The 10,464-nt window shown below is 44.5% G+C and overlaps 1 long non-coding RNA gene across 1 annotated transcript in view; it reads left to right on the top strand.

Moving 5' to 3' along the window:
• LOC135100463 (uncharacterized) overlaps positions 1-8,636 on the top strand; it is a 51,412-nt gene extending 42,776 nt beyond the window's left edge. The window contains exon 4 of the long non-coding RNA XR_010268722.1: positions 8,498-8,636. This is a non-coding gene — a long non-coding RNA (uncharacterized LOC135100463). The remainder of the gene's footprint in view (positions 1-8,497) is intronic.
• Positions 8,637-10,464: the final 1,828 nt, after the last annotated feature.

Here is a 10,464-nt window from a genome sequence, read left to right as displayed (position 1 = left end):
AGAATAGTAATTTAAGTGAACTTGCTCTGCTAGTGCACAGTACCAGCAACGCGTCCTCCTACCCATGGATGGGAATGTCTGAACTCGTGAAGTACCAAACATTATTATCTAGACAGGTAATGTAGGATGCACTAGTACAAAATGATAACGATGATGATGATAATAGTAATGATGATAATAATTATTATGAATAATGATAATAATAATAATAATAATAATAATAATAATGATAATAATAATAATAATAATAATAATAATTATTATTATTATTATTATATCGTTATTACTGCTTCTACTACTACTACTACTGCTGCTGCTGCTGCTGCTGCTGCTGCTGCTGCTGCTGCTGCTGCTGCTGCTGCTGCTGCTGCTGCTGCTGCTGCTACTACTACTACTACTACTACTACTACTACTACTACTACTACTACTACTACTACTATTATCATTGTTGTTGTTGTTGTTGTTATTGTGCTTAGCATTATAATCAAAATTATTTTCTTAACTCTTTCAACTGTTACTACTGTCACTACTGCGTATGTATTACTACTACTAATACTATTATTACTACTATAAATAATAATAATAATAATAATAATAATAGTAATAATAATAATAATAAAAATAACTTATTATTATTATCATTATTATTATTATTATTATTATTATTATTATTATTATTATTATTATTATTATTATAAAACAACAACATGGATTATATATGAACTTTTATTTGTGTTTGTGCTGCAATATTGCTTGTTATTCTGAACTTATCACTGGTGTGTGTCAGTCAAGGCGACGACCGAAGCAACACCCTTATGGCAGTACTGTTAGGAAGGAGGAAGAACATCATTTGTATGTAAAAGTGGAATATCTTACAACGAGGATGAAAATTTGTTACGGTGTATTAACAATGAATACATAAACACACACACACACACACACACACACACACACACACACACACACACACACACACACACACACACACACACACACACACACATACACACACGAAGCAGCCAAGGGAAAGAAAAGACCAAGAGAGGCAAGGCGAGCACCTGAAGTCCTGGCCGCGACACCAGCGCCCTGATTCCAGCCGGGAGAGAACCAGATTGTCGGCAGGGAGAGGCGAACGGTTCCGACAGCCCAAGTGGTTTTCTCCTTCAGCAAAAAACATACTTTAATCCCCGACTGGTGCATTGGGCAGGAATTCAGTACGTAGTTGCAATAGTACATACACCACATGATTTTTCCCCGTCTCGCTGAGGTGGTCCAGAGGTTCATGCCTGGAAGTTTTCACTGCTACAAGACCAGGAGGGAAGAGACACTAAATAAAAAGTACCTGCTTCTCCCAGTCGTCGACTCCTCCCGAGCATATCAGCAGCCGGTAGGAAAGCAATTAACAGGTGGTAGTTAAACAGGCGGAGTGGTACCTGTGGATTGCCCGGCATCTGAATCGCTCGGCAGCTCTCAGGCCAAGCATGCACTAAGCTCACTTTCCACACAGGTAATGAGCAAGAAGCCTCCAAGTAACAAATGCGCGAGAAACAATTCTCACCACCTAACAACAGACTCCAGCCACATAATTAATATCTTAGGTGGAAAAAAAGTCTCTTAGATATTCCTTCACTGACCCTAGCAGTCTGGCTTTTTTTAATTTCTGATCATTCTTCACTCTGTAGTCTTCCAACAGCGTCCCGCCGGTCCTCCCTCACGGAAAGAAATAAGAAAACCAAATGCCAGCCATTCCTGCAGTGCGGAAGGCAGCCACATGTCCTCTTGGTAGAAAAAACATCCTCTTAACAATAACTAAACAACATACCACCCATTCACCGCTCGCCGGCCATGACTGGAAGGAAGAACAAAAAAGCACCACTATCCACTTAGGAAGCCAGGAAATAAAAGATTAAGCTACTGCCTATTAACGAAAAGAACCAGCCACCCACGCTAATAACAGTGCAAAACCACTGTCCACCATTTAACAGCGAGGCTCACCCTGGACAGCAAGGGAGCCAGCCAGCTAGCCAGCCAGACAGCGAGCCACGCACACCACCTCACAACGGCTCAAGCACTCACTTGTCCCCTCCTTTACTCCCTCCCCAGGCATACCAACCCTCCAGCAGATACCCACCCACTCACCGCGCGCCCGCCCTCTCCCTCCTTCCTTGCCTCCTTCAGCCACATTTCAGGCGAGGGAGTAAATCAGCCAGCCAGCAGCCAGCGCAGGGAGGCAGGGCGTGGGACGAGTTTCAGGCTGAGGGCGGAGGTGGATGTGGTAGTAGCTGCTATCCTCCTCCTCCTCCTTCTCCTTCTTCTCCTTCTTTTCCTTCCTTTCCTCCTCCTCCTTCTCCTCCTCTTCCTCTTCCCTCTCCGATGCACGAATGCACTTACGCTGCTAAGCCTGATTACACCCCGTCTCTCTAATAACGCACGACCAGAAGAGCCACGTAGTACACACACACACACACACACACACACACACACACACACACACACACGGGAATGGACTCCTTCCCCTCTTCTGTTTTCCCGGAGCCTATTTCCTCCGTTCCCTCTCACACCATCCACTCCCTCCCAGCCCCCACTCGTCCTTCCCGAAGTGAAATAAACAAATAGCCGCAGGAGGGAAGGAAGGAAGGCGTGTGTAGTGTAGGTGTGTGGTGCCGCTACTTTCGTATTCAAAGGGCGGTGTGTCCTCAGTGTCACCGCCAAAGCAGTCATGCACGAACACACACACACACACACACACACACACACACACACGGCACACAGCATACACTGAAATACACTCCATGGTGGGCCCCAGCGAGCATTACCAGCATAGAAACATTTACATATAATCCCAGTTTATATGCGCCCCACGTGCACGCAATGTTTAACAAATACCCTTGTACACACACACACACACACACACACACACACACACACACACACACACACACACACACACACACACACACAATGGTAGCATTTAAAAGTGATGTAACTGCAAGGTTTTTGGAGTTTAAGCACTGACTGAGGAACGTGAGGAAGGGGAGACGGAAGAGAGAAAAAGGGGGAGAAGAATGGAGAAGTGGGTTGTAAATGAGGGAAGAAAGGAACGGAAAAATGCATAGCTTACGCCCCCGTGACTCTCCCGCCGGCTCAGGAAAACAAACAGACGAGGATGACGTGCTACTGAAGAAGGGGAAGAAGGAGGAGAAAGAGGATGAGAGACAAGGGGACATGAGGAGGATAAAATGTTAAAATGATTGAAGAAAATATTACAAACAAAACTAGAAGAGAATGCAACGTAACTGACGTGTGTGTGTGTGTGCGGCTCCCAGAAAGAAAAGAAAAAGATAATAATAAACTGCAAGCCAGATATTCCGAATGCCAAACACTGCGAGAATGCGTATGCGTAACATTCGCTGAAGATTTATTGCGACTTTCAAAAATGACGTCGTGTTTTCGCCGCAGTGTTAGGAGTGCTCGGAAACTTCAACCAACGAACATATGTACACTGCTAATCCCGAAGGCGACCCTCAAAGCAGTATTTCTTGCGGGTGTCCTGAGCTGGCGGCGCATCAGTCAGTCTTGGCAAGGAGGGAATGATGGGTATCTTTTCCCCCACTAATTGGCTGGTCTTGGTAATAATAAAGGAATAAGATATACTCCTAAGTGCGTCGTCGCCTTCCCCGCGCCTCGAATTTGTTGGTTATAACACAGAAGGTTGTTATCAATTAATTACCTGAAGTTTTCTCGCATCAAGGTGTATCACAGTTTGGCCATTAGAGAGAGAGAGAGAGAGAGAGAGAGAGAGAGAGATCCCCTACGAAGAGAAAATCCAGTCGAGTTGTGTTCATGAGGCTTCAAGTTTACAAGTTCGCTTTTTTATCTTACATAACAATACACTTTTATCAACATTCCTTTTCTTATCAAACTGCTTGCACGGGAAAAACCTGACGCTTGGGACTCAGCGGCCGACAATCAGTGCTCTGTTGCTGCAGCTTTGGCGCAGACACGTATTGAAATGTCAGTCTTCACGCTGTGGACTGCCACGTGACAACATCCCTTAAACACACCTGCATAAGACCTAGAATCACTTGCTTGGCGGCGGGAAGATGCGGGCCGAAGATGCGATTAGTTCTTTGAGCAACGAATTATGGAACAGAGGCGTTACTCCGACAACAACACATGTTCCTGTCGACCGTATTGTTGTAGGAGGCACCAGGACTCGCGCCGCTCCGCAAGCCCAGGCCAGAGGGACTGTTTATATTGATCGTAGTGTCTTGTAAACACACACCTGAAAGCTAAACCGTGTTCCCCCGCCCCTGCCGCCAGTTGTGGACGGCGTGTGAAAAGCCGAGGCTCTAATATGGAGTTTAGTGGTGGGGGTAGTGCGTGCGTGCGAGAGGGAAAGAGGGAGACGGAGGAGGAGAGGAAAAAATATAGTGTGTTGGAGATAGAAAGAAAAGCATGTCTGGGGAAGTGTATAATAGCAGATTGTGTCATAGAATTGCACTTCAATCAGACCGGTGGGGACAAGGCACGATTTCTCTCTCTCTCTCTCTCTCTCTCTCTCTCTCTCTCTCTAACCTGTAGCATAATTCCCCAGTCACTTTTTTCCATTCATTTCTCTCTCCCACCAAAAGAATGAGAAAAAAAAAGAAAAAACAGGTCGCTTTTGTAAACTTCTCTCCCATTTTCTGTTTCTATTACTTCCATTGATACCATTTTGCGATATTGCGTGTTCTCTCCATTTTCTGCGGATGTTCTATTTTTTTTTTTATATATTTTTTTCATATATATATTTGTGTGGAATTCGTGTCTCCTTTCCCTTATTTATTTTTGTTTGTCGATTTTGATGCTTAGATTGTTTGGTGACTCGACGGAAAACAAAGAATATGAGCGAATGTTTTGATGTGTGTGGATTTTTTTAGTGTTTGTATTAGTTCATGTTTCTTTGCAGTAGTAGTAGTAGTAGTAGTAGTAATAGTAGTAGTAGTAGTGATGGTGGTGGTGGTAGTGGTAGTGGAAGCAGCAATGGTTAGGATAGTATAGTGGTAGTGGAAGTGATGGTAAATGCAGTGGTGGTAGTTGTAGCAGTGGTGCGCCACAACACTATCATCATCATCATCATCATCATCATCATCATCATCATCATCATCATCATCATCATCATCATCATCACCATCGTCATTTTATTGACATCCTCTGTACAATTCTCCTATCCACTCCCTTTCCTCCATTACCCTTCCTATGCCTCGACTTTCACTCCTCTTTCCCTCCCCTTTATATACACTTTGTCCTCTTCACTTTACCCTCTCTCCCTTTTCCTTCCTCTCCTTCTCTTTAACGCATTAATAAAACCTTCCCTTTCCCTGCCATCCTAGTTTAATTTATCATTATTCTTATTTAACTCTAAGATACATTTATTTCCTATGTGAATTGTTCTTATATCTAACTCTTTAAGATACATGTATTTCTTATGCTTCTGAATTCTCCTAATATTTAACTCTTAAGATACATAATATTTCCTATCTCTTTGTATTGTCCTAATACTTAGCTCTAAGATACATATATTTCCTATCGGTTTGAATCCTCCTTACTTTTCATGGATCACAAGCTCCCCGAAATGCTGCTCCTGAACTCCCTCCCTCCTCCTCCACCTCCTCCCACCTCCACTCCTCCACTCCCTGTCTCATCTTGTGGTCATCTCTTCGTACTCCCCCTCCTTCTTCTTCTACTTCTTTTTCTCTTTCTCGTGCTTCTCCACCACCACCACCACCACCACCGCCATCACCTCTTCTTCGTGCTCGTCCTCCTCCTCGCCCCTCCCTCCCCCTCCTTGCCCTGGGGAGGGACGTGGCTAGAGGCAGCGGGGAATCGTGACCAGTCCTCAAATGTTGCACCTGAACCCGCTGCCGCTGCTCCTGCCTCACCCCTGCTGCCCACCACCTGCCTCGCCCACCCTGCCCACCTCCGCCACCGCCACCACCTCCTCCCTAGCCCCTCTCCTTTACCCATCATGGTGGCCGACTTAACCATTACGCTGTCCACCTTCACTACCATCACTACTACGATTACTACTACTACTACTACTACTACTACTACTACTACTACTACTACTACTACTACTACTACTACTACTACTACTACTACTACTACTACTACTACTACTACTACTACTTCTACAACCGCTGGGTTAGACTAGTGGGAGTTGGTTTTTCTTGGTCTCTCTCTCTCTCTCTCTCTCTCTCTCTCTCTCTCTCTCTCTCTCTCTCTCTCTCTCTCTCTCTCTCTCTCTCTCTCTCTCTCTCTCTCTCTCTCTCTCTCTCTACTTCATAGATCTCTCTTAAAACTACTATTTCTACAGGTTTTGATGCCATGGTTATTATTGTTACATAAAATAGTAGTAGTAGTAGTAGTAGTAGTAGTAGTAGTAAAAGTAGCTGTTGTTGATGTTGTAGTGACGAAAACATCCAACGCCCTCTACCACCACCATCACCGCCACATTCCTCCCACTATCACCAATGTACTCTTATTAATGGCTCCTGCTTCTATTGGGTGTTGCGCTGAGTGGGTGTGTGGGGGTGGATGAGAGGGTGGGGTGGAGATCGTGCAGAGACGAGGAGGAGGAGGAGGAAGAGAGGAGATGAAGAAGAGAGGGTGTGGGCGGTGGGTGGTGGGCAGTCGTGTCCAGCTCCGCCCACCCACCAACGCCCTTCACGAAACCTTACTGGCGTGTCAACCTTACCTTTCTCTCTCTCTCTCTCTCTCTCTCTCTCTCTCTCTCTCTCTCTCTCTCTCTCTCTCTCTCTCTCTCTCTCTCTGTCTCTCTCTCGTCGGTCTATCCATTTACGTTTGTTGGTGTGTGTGTGTGTGTGTGTGTGTGTGTGTGTGTTAAGAAAACATTAGAGCGAGGCTTTTGTGTGTTTTGCAATATTGGAAAGAAAGAGAAATGAAGTGTTTTGTCAGAATTAAGGAGGAAGAGTGGAGAGAGAGAGAGAGAGAGAGAGAGAGAGAGAGAGAGAGAGAGAGAGAGAGAGAGAGAGAGAGAGAGAGAGAGAGAGAAGAAAATAATGAAGAATACAAGGTAAGCTCCCGTCCATAAACCTCCCCTTTCTTCCCGCTCCTCTTGACGGAAGCTTCCCACCGGTACGTAACCTTGAAATAATTAATTACCGAACTATAACCCTTTACTGCATGACGGCATTAATATATACTGGAAAAGGCCTTTGGGGCAACAAAAGTTTGTATAGCCATCACTTTCCCGGACAGAAAGGGCGTCCCAACCACTTTGCGCCTTTGCTAAACCCGCTCTTGTGTCCTGGGAGCAAAGGGTTGTCCGGGACGCGGTCTAAGGGGGTACTGGCGTTCGTCTTAAGGCACCAACCGCCTTCTCTGCGTCCGAAACATAGGAGTGATGGACCTTAGGGATCATTTTCTTTCCAGCTTCATGCACGCAGGAGCTGGTGGTGGTGGTGGTGGTGGTGGTGTGGTGGTGGCTTTGGCGTGACTGTCTGCTGTGATGTTTGGTGGTGGTGTGGTTGTGGTGAAGATGGTGGTGTGTTTTTTTTTTTTTTTTTGGTATTAATGGTGCTGTTTGTAGTGGTTGTGGTGATGGTTGTGGTGAAGATGATGGTAATGTTGGCTTTTTTTATTATTAATGGTCTTGTTGTAGTGGTTGTGATGAAGGACATGATGGTGATAGGGCTTTTACTATTAATGGTGCTGTTTGTGTTGGGGATTGTGATTGTGGTGTAGGTAATTGTGGTGATGAGGCTTTCACTGTGCTGTGGCGATGGTAATGATGATGGGGTTCTTGCTGTTGATGATCCTGGCTGTGATGGTGGTGGTGGTGATGGTGCGGGGAAATTAAACCTTCCTGCAGGAGGGTAGTCTCAACTGAGGTCACCAATGAGTTGGTGATCCGCCGCGGCCATGCAGGGGAGGCGGGGGAGGCAGGGAGTCGCAGCTCGGAAGGGAAACACAGAGGCGAGTTTTACCGTGACCGTCAGCATGGTCACCGTCCTTAACTTCATCAGGGGCGTGGCACTGTCTTGGCCTTGTTATTACGGCGGAAGACTCCCTCACACGACATTCTTGTGATGGTGATGGTGATGATGATGATACTGATGCTGATGATGAGTGAGTGAGTGAGTGAGTGGCGTACTGCAGAACATTGGACACTGGACCAGCGGTGGGACACACACACACACACACACACACACACACACACACACACACACACAAGCCACCAGTGATGGACACACGACCCATGGCCTCGCCGCGCCCTCCCGACCCCTGCCATCCTCGCTGGGAAACTGAGGAGTCTCGGGGTGATTGACTTGTCACACTGAAATTTGTAAGCAAGTGGAACCAAAGCATAATCGGAAATGACAGCGATCGGGTCCTTGTCGGGGAGTCGATAACACTGCTTATATTATGGATTTCACCATCTTGTCAAGGCATGTAGCCTCAGTAACCTTTCCTTCCTTTTCTTTATTTCCAGGGGACAAACAGTATCCCTGGCGCCGCCCATCCAGCAAGGCGGCGGCGACTGAGGCGGAGGCTGCGGAGAGTGGATCAACGGTAAGTGTTTGTAGCGGAGCGTTTGTGTATTCCTTCGATTTTCTCTTCACTTTGTATCTGCGTAAGTAAACACCGACTTCAGGGACAACATTTTTGATGCGGGAGAATAACTTGTGGTCTTGTAAATAAGCGTCCATTCCCAGACTTCATGACATTCTATTACTCATCAGAAGAGAGTAAAAGGAGATAAGGCTGTAGTGGACGAATAACTTGAGATAATTTTTAACTCCTTCGTTGCAACAAGTATCATCGTAAACGTAATGCAGTCTTTTAATGATACCCAGAACAAAATTAAACCTTTATCGTGATACCGAAAGGGTGAAGGAACCAACAACTCAGTGCAAGGAAATATATAGCTGATACTCGACTCTTGCAGTGTCAACATCCTTTACCAACTTCTTCCGGATCATTGTATTCTTTCCTCTCCACGTTCTTTTACACACTCCCGTCTCTGCATCGGTTTTTTTACCAACCTCCACCCGTTACTGCATCAGGCAATTTAGCTTCCCACTCCTGCATATGACATTTCGATTCTGGTCACGGAATGTTCTTTGGTTCCGGGTGAGTGGGAGTAAGTTACAACAGCCCCTGACGCGTCCCGTACCGTGCTGCCCCTCGTGCCCTCCACTGCATTCCCAATCATTCCGGTGCTTTACCTCCACAAACTTAACATGCTCTGGTGGAAGGAAATGGGATTTCTTAGGATGTTTTGCTGATTCGGCACACTCATGAGAATCTTTTTAATAATCTCTTTGGGGTTTAAAAATAGATCTAATGAGGGTCTTAAGCTTATCATAATACGGGTTCTTAGGTTTCTACGTTAGCTTGTATTTATAATGTAATCTTGTAAAGTTTTGTACTCATACTAATTCCTTCTTTCTTGTCTTTGTTGAATTTTCGCTTTGAGAGGATGGTGGTTTTGTATTTATTATCAGTATCGCAAAATGCAAGATACTGAAATATTAATTTAAATTTTAAGGTTTCTTAAGTATTCTTACATTAAACAAACCTGGTCATCTCATATATATATATATATATATATATATATATATATATATATATATATATATATATATATATATATATATATATATATATATATATATATATATATATATATATATATATATATATACCTTGTCCATCTTAAATTCCTTTTCTTTTAGTTTTCATCCTATCTTACCCTTCCTCCTCCTCCTCCTCCTCCTCCTCCTCCTCCTCCTCTTCCTCCTCTCCCTCCTCCTTTATCTTCCCCCAGTCACCACTTATTACATCTCTCATTGTTGCTGCTGTCACACTCACGCCTCGACCAACCTTACGGCCAGCACACCTGTAATTATAACATTATCAGGTATGCATCTCCTAATTAATTACCAGGTAAATAATACAGAGCGGTTGTCTGGGAAGCGGCGCATCGGTCGTGTACGGCAAGGAGGAGGAGGAGGAGGAGGAGGAGGAGGAGGAGGAGGAGGAGGAGTGTGTGTGTATTGGAGAAAGACGAAGGAAAAAAAAGGTGGAAAAAAAGAAGGGAGAAGGAAAGGATACAGCCAGGGATAAAAAAAAAAAAGTGAAAATGTAAGTGAAGAGAGAGAGAGAGAAAAAAAAAGGTGTAAAGGTAAAATGGAAGAAAATGGAGGAAGGATTTTTTTTTTGTATTTTTTTTTCGTGGCTCGTTAGTATTTTTTTTATTCTTAACATTTGTGTTACATTCATATTTCGTTGTTCTTGTTATTGTGGTTGAGGAGAATATATTAAAATAAGATGAATAAAAAGATTCCTATAAGTTACATGACAGATGAAGTGTGTAGTTTATTCGTTGTGGTAGAGGAGGCAAAGGAGGAGGAGGAATAGGATGATGGGGAGGGAGAGGAAGAGGAGGAGGGGGAG

Source organism: Scylla paramamosain, chromosome 1 (genome assembly GCF_035594125.1).
Source record: "Scylla paramamosain isolate STU-SP2022 chromosome 1, ASM3559412v1, whole genome shotgun sequence".
NCBI lineage: Eukaryota > Metazoa > Arthropoda > Malacostraca > Decapoda > Portunidae > Scylla > Scylla paramamosain.
This window is presented reverse-complemented; position numbering and strand designations above follow the sequence as displayed.